We start from the raw sequence: 11,989 nt of genomic DNA on the forward strand, positions 1-11,989 counted from the left end.
GAAAAGAGAAAGAGAGACAGATACAGTATATTTGTCCTCTAACAGGCTAACCTTGTGCGGCATGGCCCTGTTTGATCCTACATTTCCAAGCAAACAAAGTGTGCGTGCAGTGCACAATCACCACGCGCTTGCCTTCTGCCTTGCTGTCAGTATCTGGGTGCTGTAACGTGGGGAGAGAGTCGAGGACGGCATGTAAATCAGTGTTTTCATTTGCATCCTTAAAGTAGCCAAATCACTGTCAGGTTGACTTGCTTGGAGTCCTTTCCTTAAAATAAATCGCACCCCTAGGAGAATTGGATTTTTCCCCCCTGATACATATGTATAGCCTATATGTCTCTGTATTATTATTATTATTATTATTATTATTATTATTATTATTATTATTATTATTATTACATTTATTTAATATGAATTTATATTATTTTAATTTTAATGAAGCAACAAATTGGCACCTTGCCCCCTTTATAACTTCAATGCCCCAACTGAACTCCAAACCAAAGGTTAGGGTGACTTACAAAGTAAAAGGATTCTACCAAATGATGATTCTTAAAAAAAGAAAGAAAAGAAAATGCTCCAGTAGCGTTGCTATGGTTACTACAAGGGTGTAATTATCACTTTATTGTGGATTTACATATTAAAAACATAAAAAAACAGTGTTTTATTTTAAAACTGAAATAAGATGGGTGTCATTTGGCTAACTGCGCTAGGGGCAACACAAGGCAATTCAAGTTGCACGAGATTAATCATTCAACGAATGATTGGAGAGCAACCTAAACTGTGTAAAAACAAAAGGCGTTTGATTAAATATAAAGGAAGTCAGAGGTTAACAAGCCCCAAAGCCTGAGGCAAAAGCCCACAGGGGCTACAGGCTTTAGCATGTGGACAGCATATTTCTGTTTCCTGTGAGGGAATACATGTACAATATATTTCACTGTCTCGAGGTTCTACATCACAGTTCTCACAACGCTTGCCTCTTTTGTCAACATAATGTTTTGGGGGGTAAAGTTTTCTATTTTTCCTCAGTTTAACGATCAATAGCAATGTGCAAATACAATCCTGATTCCAAAAAAGTTGGAACACTGTACAAATTGTGAATAAAAAAGAAATGCAATAATTTACAAATCTCATAAACTTATATTTTATCCACAATAGAATACTGATAACATATCAAATGTTGAAATTGAGATATTTTGAAAGGTCATGCCAAATATTGGCTCAGATTGGATTTCATGAGAGCTACACATTCCAAAAAAGTTGGGACAGGTAGCAACAAGAGGCTGGAAAAGTTAAGGAACAGCTGGCGAACCAATTTTGAACTTATTAGATCAATTGGCAACCTGATTGGGTATAAAAAGAGCCTCTCAGAGTGGCAGTGTCTCTCAGAAGTCAAGATGGTCAGAGGATCACCAATTTTCCCCAATGCTGCGGTGAAAAATAGTGGTGCAATAGCAGAAAGGAATTTCTCAGAGAAAAAATTGCAAAGAGTTTCAAGTACATACTGGATGCCCTTGATCTCCGTGTCCTTAGACGGCACTGCATCACATACAGGAATGCTACTGTAATGGAAATTCTTCTCAGGAATACTTCCAGAAAAAATTGTCGGTGAACACAATCCACCATGCTATTCATATTGCAGGCTAAAATTCTATAGGTCAAAAAATAAGTCATATCTCAACATGATCCAGAAGTGCAGGTGTTTTCTCTGGGCCAGGGCTCATTTAAAATGGACTGTGTCAAAGTGGAAAACTGTTCTGTGGTCAGAAGAATTACATTTTGAAGTTCTTTTTGGAAAACTGGGATGGCATGTCATCTGGACTAAAGAGGACAAGGACAACCCAAGTTGTTACTGCATGAGTGCGTGTGGTATGGGAAGCTAACACATCTGGAAAGGCAGCATCAATGCTGAACGGTATATCCAAGAAATAGAACAACATATGCTCCCATCCAGATGTTGTCTCTTTCAGGGAAGACCTTGCTTCTTCCAACATGACAATGCCAGACCACATACTTCATCAATTGCAACATCATGGTTGCATAGAGGAAGTTCCGGTTACTGAAATTGCCAGCCTGCAGTCCAGATCTTTCACCCATAGAAAACATTTGGTGCATCGTAAAGAGGAAGATGTGACAAAGAAGACCTAAGACAGCTGAGCAACTAGAAGCCTGTATTAGGCAAGAATGAGACAACATTCCTAAACTTGAGCAACTTGTCTCCTCAGTCTCCAGACTGTTATAATGGACTGCATTTATATAGCGCTTTTATCCAAAGCGCTATACATTTTTGCCTCACCATTCATACACCGACGGCGATGTCAGCCATGTAAGGCGCCATCCAGCTCGTCGGGAGCAGCTGGGGTTAGGTGTCTTGCTCATCGACACTTGGTCAGGTGGAACCGGGGATTGAACCACCAACCTTCTGGTTTGTAGACAACCTACATGAACCACTGAGCCACTGCCACCCTGTTATAAGAAGAAGAGGGAATGTCACATAGTGGTAAACAAAACCTTGTCCCCACTTTTTTTTAAATTTGTTGGTGCCATGAAATTCAAAATTAACTTTTCCCTTAACATGATACATTTTCTCAGTTTAAACATTTTATCTGTCATCTGTGTTGTATTCTGGATAAAATATTAAAATGGACACTTCCACATTATTGCATTCTGTTTTTATTCACTATTTGTACAGTGCCCCAACTTTTTTGGTTGTTCTTCCTCAAGGGAAATTCAAATAATAATAAATACAAAGCAATAAATAACCAATCACTTGGATTTCATAACATTTTATATTACAAAATGTATACAATAACATTGTTCAAATGTACATTGTAAAAATATTTTGTTTCAAAATACAATTCAAAATTTTATTATGGATCAAATCAGTTTTGCAGTGCAGTGCATAAAGACAAACATACTTAACTTTTGGGCAAAAAAATAAATAAATTAACTTAAACTGCATCCCCATTGTACCCTATATGACCCTTAATCGAGAAAGGAGCAAAACAAATACTTGTTTGAAAGCTGTTGCAAATGCTTTTGTCAGTGCAGCTCTCGTAATGACCAGATAATATTACTGATGCACTCTTAGAGGAAGTGCTTATCACTCATTAGAGAAAATCAGCTGGCAGAGCAAGAGGAAATTCACATGGAAAGATTCACATGGAAAATAATGAGGATTAACATTGCCAAGAGTGATCATCTGTCGCCGATCTGAACAGAACACCCCCCCCCACACACACACACACACACAAACACACACATACACACACATCCCAATAGAGTGCAACAGTTGGGTTCCAGGAGTAAAACCTTAATTTCCTCCATAGGGAAATAGATTTTTAATGATTAATTATAAACCTTTAAAGACAGCCTTACGGTGTGCGCTACAAGGTTGCTGTCAGCACACATTATTTCAACTTAGTTTTAAAATAATTGTGTTTAACAGTTTTTCTATTGTTTTTAATTTGATTATGCTGTTCGCAATGATTCATGGGATTATAGTTCTTTCCCTCACGAAATCTGTTAATTACATAGTAAATATTTTTGGACCCACTTTATATTAGGTGGCCGGAACTGTACTAACATGTTCATACTAAATCATACTAACATGAAAAACTAATAGTGCACAGTAATGGATTATACGATAACAAACAGGTATGATTTTAAACCAGCTTCATCTCGAATCCATATCTCTTATGCCTATAATTATTTATATGGTTAAATTTCATGTAATAAGTGGTATGACTTTACTGTACCCCTTAAATGTCTGTGTAGTTTGAACTTCCCATTTTAGCAACTGCTTTCTCCTTGGATGCTTTGCATTTAAAGAGCTATAATATTTCGACTCAGATCAGTGTATCATGTCAAATTATTTACTTGGCAAGTAGCCGTGTAATAAGCGGGATAATGTACATCAAGCCGGTTATTATTGCAGAAAAAAAAACCTTCAGGCTGATGCAAAATCACTCTGTCAGGGTTTATCCTGTGATAACAACCGGCTGGATGTATATTATCCCATATTTAATATAGACGTTTTTTTTTTAAATTCCATTTTGGAGAAATAAATGTAAAAAATACTTCCGGAATAAATGCCGCTATTGCACTCTATACTTTATGGACTGAGTTAGAATTAAAAGGACAAAATTAAATAGAATGAACATCTCTCTTCTTTAAATATATATTTTGAGACAAAAAATAGTAGCACAAGTTAATGTTCCCTCAAGACAATTCTTGTCTTGTAAGTCTAGAATCTCATCTATACCCCGTGGAACAGTTTCAAATGCCCTGTTCTACTCCTCGAATATTTTCAGCATTCTCACACAAGACTTTCAGCATACTCATCAAGAGATCTAAATTATGAATTGTGAGACAAGCCGGGGTGAAAATTGAGCACTGTGTCTGCATAAAAATCATGAGGATGAGCAGTACCTGTAGAGCATGTCTCTATCTTAATTTTGATGATTTTATGGACTTATCATCATGACATGGTCTTGGTCTTGCTGTCGGTCAATCAATAAGTTACGGCAATGTTATCCCGTGTCCAGTGGGCAGTAAAAATCTAATGATATAACAGCTCAATGAACCCCCTTCAAACAAACATTCTCTAGAGGACCAGCTATTTCACTAGCAGGCAGTGCAAACAGTGATGTGCTGAAAAGGAGGAGGGCAGTCCCCCCTTACCCATCTGTCACAGTTGCTCGTTCCCTGTCAAACTTTAATATGGGAAATCAATGTAATGATCCCAGGGAACACCCCTCTTTTGAGTAACTAATCATTTGCAGAATTATTTTTTTTTTAAGATGACCCCAGGTTCACCTTCCATCGTCATAGCAACAGAATAACCTGTAAGACCTGACAGAACACCCTGAGGGTACATATATATTTGTCAAACAGAACCAAGGATCCTCTAGTCTTGTAGACTGCATTTGTGGTTTGGGCAATTGTATGAATAGTCAGATATATTAAGTAATTGAGATGATTTACCCCACAGGCAATCTCTGCCTCGAGCTTGATTTCTGCCCGAAAATAATGAAATATGGCCAAGCATCTCTAACAACTTACTAGACCACAGCAAAGACATTGATATGTTCTCCTTAAAGCAGACATGACAACTCTTGTCATTCCATACAAGAGATTGTAAAAGTAGCCAATATGATTCAAGCTGTTTAATCCAGAGGATTAAACCGAAAAGACTTGAAGGCTTTATATGTAACGAATAGATTTAAAGTGCCCCTATTATGTTTTTTTTTTTTTTTTGTGATTGTGAAAACAGTTTTTTTTATTGTTGTGATTGTTGAAACTGTTTGTGATTGTTAATAATCCGCAAAGTCGAAAGTGCACGATAAATAGTTATAGTCTAATATAGTTATAGAGAAAATCATCTCTCTGACAGTTCTATGCCACTACACTGTAAAAAAAAAAGATGTTTTTTGTTAGTTTAACTTAAAAAAGTAAGTAACCTGGTTGCCTTAAAATTTTGAGTTTACTGAAATTAAAAATTTGAGTTGATACAATGAAGGAAATTTGTTTAATATATAGAAACTCAAAACATTTTTGTGTCTGGACCACATAAAAAAATGTAGGAACTATTTGGCATGTTTCACTGCATCATCAGAAATAAAACACACACAATTACCCAATATGCTTACAAAATCTTTTAATAATATTTCAATAAAGGTTGTCCCATCTCAAAAAATGTTCATTGTATTAACTTAAAATTTTAATTTCAAAGAAGTCAAAATTTTAAGGCAACCAGGTAACCTTTTTTTAAATATTTTTTTACAGTGTAGAAAATACATTTGCATAATGCCCACCTATGTTATACATTGTGCGCCCACAAACAATTTAACATACCTACAAACTTAATTTTACTGAAGACTGCTTCTCAAATCTCAGAGTTCAACGCAGGATTCGTAAACTTGTTGCTCATAAAAAATGGGACAGTACCCAGATTATTTGGACCAACTTGCTCCTCAGAACTACAACCTGTAAGTATGATTAATTATTGATGTTTTTTTTTTGTTTTTTTTTCTATACTGGGTGTTCAAAATATGCAGTTTTGTATTAAATTGTGTAGGTTTCCAGCTAATCAGCTAACTCACGTTATTACTGTCTTCCTGAAATACTTCTGCTAATCACCATTGGGCCACTATTAACTGAAACTGTGTCTATTAATGCAGATTGTCTGTCGCTCTTACTACTTTGAGTAAAGATAAAGGCTGGAGCAAGATTTGTTTTGCAAACTGTAATGTTACATCAGTCATTCATGTTAGTTCTCTGCTAACATATGCACCATTATTGATACATTTCCCGCATGTGCACCGCAATAAATGAGAAATGTACACATCAGTTTGTTGATGGACATACACTTGTTATTGCTCATAGTTAGGAATTGCAGTTGAAACATCTCATAATGTACCTCAAACTGAGTATCTTATCACAGAGAAACGTCCTGCTCAAGTAGTCCTTATGATGGAGGTTCGGATTGAATAAATAGTTCTTCCAATGTTTCATAATTTTCCGGTCCCAAATTTCGCAGTTTGATTGATATGGTATAATTCGACTCTGTAACAAATCAACATTGTTACTGTCTTCCCTAAAACAAATTAAAAAACTCCATACGGTTTAAGCTGGTTTATGCTGGTTCTTAGTTGGTCATGAACTGGTTTAACCATTAAAGTCCTTAATGAAATCAAAATGTACACTATTTACTTTGTTAGCACATATTAAACGTCTTAGAGTAAACAATTAATCCGTGATAATACACAGAAGGAAAAAAAAATGTTTGTCGCGGTAATCTTTAATCAAAATCTGAAAAGTAATTTCCGGTCTGGAGATGGTGTTCCTTCTCAGATGAAGGCTGTTTGATGGCTTAGGTTTGAAAATGCTTAACCCACTCCCCTCTACCGTTCATTTGCAATGAGCGAGAGATGGAGAGGAGGAGCTCTGAAAACCCTGCCCTCTGTTCAATATTCCATTTCACTTGGAAGTACGTCACAGCACTGAAGAAAACTCACTCGCTACTTCCGGTTCACTGGGACTTTAAATGAATTAGGGACCCGGAACTAACTAGCCTGACAAGCCAGACCCACATCAAGATGTTTGGTCTGGAAGCTCACCATTAACAGGGCTCAATCCGAGGGGCGGGATAAACGGTTGTCTTTCAAACTCCCTCTCTGCACGCAATTGGATAGCGCTACAACCAACCAGAGCAACAAGGGGAAGCAGAGCTAGTTGACAGATCAAACTTTCGCCGTATCCAGTTGAAAAAAAAAACTTAGAACACATCCTCCCTTTTTAAGAATGACTTCAGTGCCGTTCTTTGTTCTTTTCTCAGAGAAAAGCTTAACTCCAAGTCTTCCAGAGTCGCAGTCAAAGCTGATTAGAAAGACCGTCGTTCGCCAGCTTGTGTGTTTACTAGTAGCACACAAGCACAACTCCTGACCAGAGTTTGGTTTTTACAGCTCAGAAGTTTATTGAGAGTTGCTAGACGATCCAAACCAGCTGCCATGCTTCAAAACATACTTAACCAGGATATGCTGGTTCTTTCAACAGGAAAGACAGTAACAATGTTGAAGTTCAGCTATGGTTATGGGCGTTAACTTCATATAACACAGCGGTAGACCAAACATAACAGACTGGGCCAGTTGGCCAGTCAGAGCAGAGCAGGCTCGTAGAAAGGAGGGATTTAGGGGGACTGATTCAACGAGTCGTTTTTTAAGAATCATTGAACAATGTGGTGAGGTGCAATATATTTTATAAGAAAATGTAAGTGTTTTCTGATCTTTGATGGTAGGAGACCTCCAAAACTAAATTTGGAGCCTTTAAATTGGAATAATAGGGGCATTTTAATTTTAAACAAATAAAAATCATATTTCTGGATAATTGAATTTCTTTATGAATTTAGTTTTAATTAATTAAGTTTTTATAAATATTTTATTTTGATTGCATTTTATGAATGAAACAACTCATAAACATACTTTATCAGTATTTATCAGTTGTTTTTTTTATAAATAACCTGTTAAATAGGTCTATATGGCAACCTCATTTGAATCTTTTTTTCTCTTTAGAGTTTTTTTTTTTTGACATGTGAGAACGTCTCGGGTTGTGTAAATAACCCTTGTTCCCTGAGAGGGAACGAGCACTGCGTCAAAACAACGAATTTGGGGATGCTCCCTAAGCATCAACGCATCTGAAGTATGAATGTAACTAGTCCAATCCTGAGTAGTCCTACATCATGACGTAGATGTGACGGCATACCCGCAATCTATAAAGGGGAGCCCGGCGCATTGTAGCGTCAATTATCGCGATGAAGCAAAATGCTCTCAAGCGATACACGGTGTGGTGACGAGACGCAGTGCTCGTTCCCTCTCAGGGAACAAGGGTTATATACATAACCCGAGACGTTCCCTATATCGAGGGAACTTTGCACTGCGTCGAAACGACGAATTTGGGGAACGAGTGCCCAAAAGGCCACACCAAGGATACGCCTGCCCTATTGTGAAACTAAAAACCAGGCACAATTAGGACTGGAGTACCCTGCCGTCCAGGTGTCGCAGGGAGGTGTAAGCTGTAGAACCTTATGAACGTGTGCTGAGTAGCCCAACCAGCTGCTTCACAGATGTCCTGCATAGGGACTCCGGAGAGAAGGGCCACCGAGGAGGCCCTACCCCTGGTAGAATGGGCTCTCAAGGCAATAGGTGAAGGCAGAATGTGCACCTGATATGCCACAGCTATAGCCTGCACAATCCAATTACTAATAGTAGGGGTTGAATCCGTGAGGGAGAACCACAGTGGACAGTGGGACATCTCTCAAGACGCGAACAGATCCACTTTCACTGGGCCGAACCTCTTGCATATTAACTCCACCACCTCTGTGTGGAGTCGCCATTCCCCAGGCCTCAGCCCCTGCCTCGACAGTATGTCTGCCCCTTGATTCTGTATCCCCGGGATATACATTGCCTTGAGGGATAACAGTTTCTCTTGTGAACCTCAGAAACTTCCTGTCGCAAGGAAGGATGGAAACATGAAAATAGGCGTCTTTTAAATCTATCGTGATGAACCAGTCCTTGGGCTGTATCTGACTCACGATGGTGGGAATAGTCAACATCTTAAACCTGAAAATTAATTGAATCTCGTTTTTCGCTCCCTGAAGCGGATGCCTGGCAGAGAGCGAAATACGATTTTCGGTATTTGGACACTCGTCCCGCCCAGTCGAAGGTCTTTACTTGAGGTGACTGGAGCGTCACGTGTCCATGGGAAAACGATGTGGCCCAAAGGGTCTGTGACGGCGGGATTACCACATCATTTTCCCATCGAGAGCGTCGCGCGAGAAGCAACCTCGGTTGTTCTCGCGTGAGGGAGGCCGCTCTTAGAAGACCCACCGCAGCTAGCACTTCTTCCCAGCAGCCTTCTTAGCGAGAAGGACGTTCCTCAGATCGCCCTTCTGTACGGAAGCCTGCTGGTGAGAGCGCCGCCTCTGTTGCCAGGCTCCCAGAGGAAGGGCTCTAAAGGGGACGCTCTCTTTTTGCACCTGACGGTGCGAGGAGCTGGCTGACGGCTGAGGCTGCCCACTAGTGGCAGCCTTCCCAGATTTCGGCCGACGAGGGAGAAACTGTCAAAAGGCCGCTGACTGCTTCCTCGCCTCCTCGCCTCCTGAAACCTGTCGACGACCGAATTAACAGCGTCACCGAACAGGCCAGAAGGTGAGATCGGCGAGTCTAGGAGAAAAGTCTTATCTTTCTCCTAAATCCTCCTTAAAACCATAAATTTCTCTCCACAGTCCCCCTAGATGAGACAAGTCAGCAGCCTTTCTAAGCTCTAGAATGTCCTCCCGAGAGGGACCTTCACCCTCGTCAAGCTCTTTGAGGAGGTCGGGCTGGGATGCCTGCAGAATAGATAATGTGCGCAGGGAACTACCAGCCCGACCCGCAGCCATATAAGCCCTGCCCATCAACGCCGATGTGTCCCTGCACGGCTTGGTGGGCAGTACCGGGGCTTTCAGGGACGATGCCGATTCGAGTGACAGATAGCTCGCGAGAGCATCTTCCACCCACGGCATCGTCCTGTAGCCGGCCTCGCGCGCCCCTACAATGTTTGCATAATCTAACACGGGGGGATTGGAGATGCGCGCGGAATATGGTCTGTTCCAGGACCTGCACAACTCATTGTGCAGGTCCGGAAAGAACGACAAGCCCAGGCGAGGTGACTGAGCCCAGCGCGAGAGAAACCGATCGTCCAGCCTGCTTGATGGCTGAACTTCCTGTCTCTCTTGTGGCCAATATTTATATATTTGTCGATATTTAACTTGGCCACGGCTCGAATCAGCACCTCTATTAGCTCCTCATGGGCGGGTGGATGCAGTGGTGACATATTTGCGGCTCCACCCGCCTCGATGTTGATCTCTTCCGGATCCTCGGACCCGGAGAGGATCAACATCGAAGTTCTCCACCCCGGGGGAAGAAGCCGCTTCGTGGGCTTCCACACGAGGTGGGAGAACCTCTGAACTGTCAGAGGAAGATTGAGAAAGTGCTTCAGCAGTCTCAATCTCCGCTGACATGTCCAGCTGTGAGCCCCAGAACCACAGGGCTCATGTGGTTGGCCGGCCTCATTAAAGACCGCCAACCGAGACCTCAGCATTCTGAGCGTCAGCAGCTCACAATGACTGTAGGCGGCTCCCTCGAGAGCCGCCTGAGCATGCTGAACGCCCAGGCACTGTACACATAGAGAATGCGTGTCCGCTCCCGAAATGAAGCGGGGACACAGGTGCACGCATCTCTTGAACTCAGAACTCACCATTGTACTTTATAGGTCACTTTTAAAAATAAACAGACAGTCTTTCAAACACACACAGAGCGTTATGCTCAAGAGCGATAACTGACGCTACAATGCGCCAGGCTCCCCTTTATAGCTTCCGGGTATGCTGTCATATCTATGTCATGACGTAGGACCAATCAGGATTGGACTAGTTTCATTCATACTTCAGATGCGTTGATGCTTAGGGAGCATCCCCAAATTCGTTGTTTCGACGCAGTGCGAAGTTCCCTCGATATTGGGAACACATGGATTTCTTAAATTATCTATTTTTGACTCATTAACATTTTGGTGGAATGTGCATTCATTGGCAGGATAGAAATCTATGAGGTAAAAATATCTTCATTTGTGTTTCGCAGATAAATTAAAATCTTGTGGATTTGGAACGGCATAAGGGTGAGCAAATTACAGAATTTTCATTTTTGGGCTACTCATCCTTTAATTGAGCAAGCAAGACGATGAGATACACAACAACATTTGTATAGATCTTTGTAGAGACTGAATCTTGTGCTGTGCACATTCATTTATTGTGTTTATGTCGCTTACCGTTCAGAAGCACACAAAGGAAGCTTGAATCAATTAAAGAGCCGGGTATCATAGGGGTTCTGTAATTAAATGCGTTGTGAGTCTCGGGGTCCTCGCACCGCCCCCGAGGCCTGTGTTAAATGAATGAGTAGATCATAGACTTGATAAATGAATGTGAAATAACATGGAAAGGGACAGGGCCGCTGACTCACCGCTTTATAGCACAAATATTAAAAATGTCTCATTTAGTTGACCGTTGACCCAAAAATGAAATTTCATTTCAAATGTCATTTCAAACCTGTGTGACTTTCTTTCTTCTGTGAAAAACAAAAGGAGATTTTTCTGCAGAATGTTCAAGGATCATTCACGTTCACTGTATGGAGAAAAAAAAAAAACATCCTGGACATGTTATCTCCTTTTGTGTTCTGCAGAAAAAAACGAAAGTCATAGAGGAATGAATGGGAATGTCAGAAGCCTCATGCACAACAGACACTGCTTGTGTTGCTACGATGCTCTGGATTTCTGATGTACAGTAATGTGAAAGGTAATAGTGGATGGTGTTTGCATACGAGTTTCGGAAGTTAAGATAAACTTCACAGCTTTCAGGAAAATGTGTAATGAGAGTAACGTGACTTAAGATATCATGACAGTTTTC

The sequence above is a fragment of the Pseudorasbora parva genome, chromosome 5 (assembly GCF_024679245.1).
Source record: "Pseudorasbora parva isolate DD20220531a chromosome 5, ASM2467924v1, whole genome shotgun sequence".
NCBI lineage: Eukaryota > Metazoa > Chordata > Actinopteri > Cypriniformes > Gobionidae > Pseudorasbora > Pseudorasbora parva.